At 40.1% G+C, this 6,321-nt stretch overlaps 1 non-coding gene across 1 annotated transcript; it reads left to right on the top strand.

Annotated features, from left to right (window-relative positions):
• Positions 1–4,636: 4,636 nt before the first annotated feature.
• Positions 4,637–4,707, top strand: TRNAG-UCC (transfer RNA glycine (anticodon UCC)). Its single transcript has one exon. It is a non-coding gene; the product is annotated as a tRNA-Gly (tRNA).
• The last annotated feature ends 1,614 nt before the right edge of the window (positions 4,708–6,321 follow it).

Raw genomic sequence — 6,321 nt, 5'->3', positions numbered from 1 at the left:
TTTCAGATTCGATCAATGAGCTCAGAACGATTAATCCTTCAGACAACATTGCACTGCTAGTTCACCAACATCTCATGCAATTGCAGTGATAATAATACCCGCCACCTCCTCTTGTACATTTAATGGAAAGGCATGCCATAAAGACATTTGCTGAAATGTCGTCTGTACCATCTTGCAGTTCAACTGTAGAATTTTTCATTGATATATGTTTACTCTTTCATTTGTATCATAAAAGACTCATAATTATTTTCCAGTGAAGTTATTGTTTTAACTCACACTTACCATGCACCACAATTGCACAGATTTAGCTTATCATATAGTGGGTGGCACATTATGTTGTGAATGGAATTTTTTTTTCCTCTTTCTTTCAAGATGGTTATATATAACAAATCACCATAAATTTTAAGCTGAAACACCTTAGCACATTTGGTGTGTTTTGATTGTGTATATGTAGGTTGTAACCCTATGGGGAAGTTCTACTCTGTCCTATAGGGTCACTATGAGTCAGGTGTATATATGTATGAATGGTCCAATGGACAATTCTATTATATGACATTTATCATGTATGGCTATAAAGTTTGCCTTGTATTGTCTTATTTACATATTATTTTTCTTAAATCATGTAACAAAAAATATAAGCCCCAAGGGGATGGAGACCAGGTCTTATTTCCCAGCCCTAAACAGTATTTTGCACATGGAAGACCCTTATTAAATAATTGCTAAATCACAGCAAGACTGTTGTTATCATGTTTTACCAAAACGGGCACAGTGATCTTATGAGTTCTCAAGTTCCGAGTTGATCAATGATGATGGGTTCTAAATCCATGGCCGAAGGTATAAGTCACCATGCCACCCCTTTCAAGATAAAACTTAAATGTGCTAGAAGTATGTAGGTATTATGATGACATTAGCAGCAAAATTTTAAAGCTGGGAGTAAGAGCGGGAGGAAGGCCCAGAAGCAAAAGCAGTAAATTCATATTTCCCTCCAAACAGACAGGCTCATTGTTGTTTCCGAGTGGTGAAGCAGTAGACAAATGAACGATCCTCGTCTCAACTGTCATCCCCTCCACTGTCGATTCTACCTTTACCACAGTGACTAAGACTGTTCAGGGGTCTAATAAGTGAGAAGAGTCCCTGGGAGGTGTAAACAGTTAATGCGCTCAGCTGCTAACTGAAAGGGTGGAGGTTCAAGTCCTCTAAGATGCACTTTGGAAGAAAGGCCTGGCAATCTACTTCCAAAAAATCAGCCATTGAAAACCCTACAGAGCACAGTTCTACTCTGGCACACATGGAGTCACCATGAGTCAGAGTCAGCTCGATGGCAAGTGGTGTTTTTGGTTTTTTTTTTTTAATATGTCAGAGAATTTGAAAAAGGATCATGTATTTTTGAGGATAAATGACCAGGGCCAGGTGACTCTGGATTAGATGATCTTTTCTTTTGCTTAGTTTCTTATTTTTGATGAAATAAGGTCCAGTTAAGAAGGTTATTTATTTTTCCACCCTACAGTTTTAATTACTATTCCATGCTTGTTACCTGCTTTAACTCGGTGTTGAGAAGGGCTTCTGGAGTGGACTGGCACTTCCACACTCAGTGTTTGGTGAGGGCTCAGGGGAACGTGTGCAAGGAATAACAGAAACCAAAAATATAATGGGAAGAATATGGAAGGACACAGGTTTTGGAAAGTGAGAAAGACGTCACCTGAGCAGTTAAGAGGTAACTGCTTCTACATGATTTTTCAAAGGAGATAGTAATTAAAGCGAAAATTTCGATTCAACTCTGGGACTGCTTCAACCACTATAAGTTGGTATCTGAATGAAAACCAAGAACAGGGCCTCCCCACACTGGTACTAAGTGCAAAACAAAAAAAAACAAAAACAAAAACCTCACTGCTGTCAGGTCAATTCTGACTCATAGCAACCCTATGGGACAGAGTAGAACTGCTCCATAGGGTTTCCAAGGCTGTAATCTTTATGGAAGCACACTGCCACATCTTTCTCCCATGGAGCAGCTGGTGGGTTCAAACTGCCCACCTTTGGGTTAGCATCCAAGCGCTTTAACTACTGTGCCCCCAGGGTTCCCACTAAGTGCATGGGGGTGTTATAAATTCTGTAGCCAATCTACAGCGTCTGGGAAGTCACCCGTCCCGGCTCCTGTGACCTCTTTTCCTCAGGACTGTCGTAAAGTGAGTTTGGCAGAGTATTCTGGAGGCCCCTGCAAAAGTATGAGAGCCCCTTAGTTGGACACTACCCCTCTAAGCAAGTATATTCCTAGAAACTAGCTATATAACAACTGCTTTTGTTTTCTTCACTCCTCCCACGCTTATTTTCTGATACTTTAATGTCAAATGCTGACAGGCAGACATGGGAGGGAGAATTGATTGTGGAGCATTACTTTTGCTCCCAAACACTCTAGCCACAGCTACAACCAGGAACACTCTTCTTCCTTCTAGAGCAGAGCCTTTGGCTTAAAAGAGCAGCAAAAGACCTGTGACTACAAGTTTAACAGGCTTCACTTTACCTTCCAGGGGCCTTCAGTTGTTCTTACCAACTTTCAAGATTTAATACTAATGCTGACAGCGGATCTGGTGGAAATTATGCAAAGTGAAATAAACTTGTTTTTCTCAAATTTTGGCTTTGGGTGGGTGGAAGTAGGATGCTAAGAGACTACAAATAACATTATATATGTAGTAGCACGCATTGCTGAGGGTAAAAATTTTTGTAATTTTCCTGAATCCCAGGCAGTTTGCTATTATTGATGGAGTGGAAGAACCTGAAACAAACTTCTGTCACCTTCTCTGTAAAATCTCCTCCAGCTTGCTCTTAGCTGGGATTGTAGACTATTATGTCCAACTTGGGGCAGTTCTGCTCTGTCTTATAGGGTTTCTATGAGTCAGAATCTACTCAATGGTAGTCAGATAATGACCAAGACTTTATAAGATATATCAATGCTTGTTTTTTTATCCCCAAATACAGTAAAACCTGCTAAAGCCGGAACCGGTGTAAGGTGAAAACCTGTCAGGGAAGGAAAACTCAAATATTTTCCGCTAATAGAGAGTGATAGAAAAGTAGTGAGGCTACACCCTATCAAAGGTGGAAAACTTGCAAGACCAGGAAGAACAAGGCAGTCCCATTGAGTTCTGGCTCTCAGAAGTTTTGCTGTATAAGGAGTAACACTAAATTGCCACTTTATTTTTCCAATAGGATATTAATTATCTTCTGTGGGGCTATTCATCTTATTGGCACCAAAGATGTTTATAAGTGGTACCCCACATAATACAAACCGCATGTTTATGTAGCATGAATGTTCAATGAATTAGTTTACACACAAGAAATCTGGAATATTGATGACACGTGTTAGCTTTTAGTGGGAAAAAAGCCAACCGAGCTCATTTGATGCATTGATCTTTGGGACATGCACACAGATGTGAACCTTTGACTTCATCACAAGTGATTTGGCTGACAAACAGTAGCTTGTATATTGTTGCACCATCATAAATTAATTAACAAATCAATCAATCAGCTCAGAAGTGGCAACTCAGCTACATTTGTCAGTTTGGGATGTTTCCCTTTGCCCTCCTCACACATGCTTTTCTTATTAGACACCTTGACAACATTTCCTTGTGCTTGCTTGGCTTTTTCCTAAGCTTTAAAAGGGAATCCCAAACAAACAGAAATGTTGCTGATGTTTCCATCAATATTGTCTAGACTTTCAGCTGCAGGACTCTCTACAGGCATTTTTCTGGGTAAAGTGAAAAACTTGTGAGCGTTCAAAAGCTTTCGCCCAAAGCTCTCTCTCCAGGCAAGGATTAGGAAGACAGCATCCCAATCTCTAGGCAAATAGGCAGCATTCTGGGGCGGAGTGACTGCTCAGGTAACAGTTCCCAACCTTTTCCCAAACCGTGCTTCTTGGGTTAAGTTTCCACTGCAACCTCATGTGCTGAAAGATTCCATTAACTGAACAACTTGCATTTATTGAGTTGAGAGCTGTTACTGCAGTTTTCAGATACCATGGTGTATTGAGCACTTCAGTGGTTGAGTGGTATGACTGCTAACCAAAAGGTTGGCAGTTCAAATCCACCAGCTGCTCCTTGGAAACCCTATGGGGTGGTTTTGTGCTGCCCTGTAGGGTCGCTATGAGTCAGAATTGACTCCACCGCAATGGTTTTTTTTTTTTTTTTTTTTTTTTTGGTTGGGGGGTGGTTTAGGGTCATGATTAAAAATCAGGTCATCAGTCCTTTCTCACAATATGATTAATCAAAGACATCAAAAAAACTTCTGAACAGAACATTATAGCCTGTGTTACCGAATAAAGTTGATGTAATTCTAGATAAAAGCAAAAAAAATTGACATTTTAGTTAGCTGGCAAAGCCTTCTTCTGGATAAAGCTACCATTTCTGAGAGGCTTTGTGAAATATTTAAAAATAGTTTTTGGCTACCTTTCTAAAATCTACTTTCAAGGAATTCAAAAGGGTGGGAGACCTCTGGAGCATTTTTTTCTCCTGCTCTCTAAAGCCTCTGTCTCTGTTAACTCAGAAGCAGCATCTACTGCTGGGTCAACAGGGTGTTATTGCTTTCTTTGGTTTGGCTTCATTTTCTTGCCCTGAATTAATGAGGGGGCAGTGGAATTACATGAGAGGCATTGGTGGCTCAGAGGTAGAATTCTTGCTTTCCATGCAGGAGACCCAGGTTCAATTCCTGGCCAGTGCACCTCATGGCCAACCACCACCACTCTGTCAGTGGAGGCTTGTATGTTGCTATTATATTGAATAGGTTTCAGGGAGCTTCAAGACTAAGATGGAGTAGGAAGAAAGGCCTGGCTATCTACTTCTGAAATCAGGCAATGAAAACCCTATGGAGACTCCATTAATAACTGCCTCCTCTGCCATGAGACTAGAACTAGATGGTGCCCAGCTACCATTACTGAACATTTTAATCAAAGATTCTATAGAAAAATCCTGATCAAAGGGGGTGAAATGCAGAACAGAATTTCAAATTAGCATGGAATCCAGATTTTCTGGAGCCATGGAGGCTGGATCAACCCCTGAAACTATTGCCCTGAGGTAATCTTTAAACCTTAAACCAAAAATATCCCCTAAAGTCATCTTAAAACCAAACAATATTTTAGCTTAAATAGTACAGCTAAAAGAATGTCTGCTTTGAGCATTATGCTCTTCTAAGATCTATCTATATGGGATCATATTGACAACAGCAACTCAAGATTAGGTAGGAACCTTAGGGAGCAGTGAGTTTATGTGAATGGGGGAGGAACAACTCAGAAAAGGAGGGTGAGAATGGTTGCACAACTGGAAGAATATAAGCACGTATCTTTTGCTGTGTATATTCTCAACAACAACAACAAAATAAAATTATTTAAAAAAGAAAACCCTATGGATCACACTGGCCAGTCATGGGGATGGTGCAGGACCAGGCAACACTTTGTTTCATTGCATGGGATCACCATGAACTGGTGGAGTGACAGGTGCACCAATAATCAAAAGAACTAGATCGTCATCCCTAAAATGGCCTGCAAGCATAAGCAAGCCCTTTAACCTCCAAAGCCTGTCTGATTCTTCCAGCCACTGTGAGAAGCAAATGAAATGCAGTGGTTTCCTTTTCTTTGGCCTCAGATTGTTACCTGACACACACGTGTATAAATTGATAGAACTAAAACAAAAATTCATAAAACAGTCCTCACCCTGTGAAATGCGCCTTTATTGGTTTTATTAAAATTTTATTCTATTACATCTTTTAAAACAAAAGTCTTTCTAACGAAATTGATCTTTGTGCTGCTAATGTCATGATACATGGTTTGAAAAATACCAAGTGAATGCACATTCTCTGTAGATGTTGAATTCACTGCCTGCACAGAAGTGCTTTGAGTTCTTGTGTTTAGAGGCCATTCATCATCTCAGCCCCACCTTTTAAAGGAGTTTCATATTCATTGCAAGAGAGCGAGTATTTTGATGATCGTGGTTTTGGTCTGTGGCCTCATTGTAGAACATTCCACTGGGGTGTTTCTCCTTTGAGCTACCGTAAGGACAAATGAGTCCATTGGCCCTTGGAAAAAGCATGGGTTGGGTGCAAAGTAGGTAATAGTTACTGAGGTGGGTCTGTGTTTATAATGTGTGTTTAGTTCCTATCTGCGTTAGTTAAATCACACCTGTTAGGGTAGGTCCTTATTTTGCAAATAAGGTGGTGGAATGAGACGGAGAGTTTGAGAGAAAAAAAAAAAATATATGGTTTTTAATGTTTAATGGCCCACTGGAAACCTAAGAAAATAGCCTTCTGGTAAAAATCAAAGCAGATGGATAGATCGATGTT

Source organism: Trichechus manatus, unplaced genomic scaffold, assembly GCF_000243295.1.
Source record: "Trichechus manatus latirostris isolate Lorelei unplaced genomic scaffold, TriManLat1.0 scaffold00025, whole genome shotgun sequence".
Lineage (NCBI taxonomy): Eukaryota > Metazoa > Chordata > Mammalia > Sirenia > Trichechidae > Trichechus > Trichechus manatus.
The sequence above is the reverse complement of the archived record's forward strand: the minus strand, read 5'-3'. Positions and strand labels throughout refer to the sequence as shown.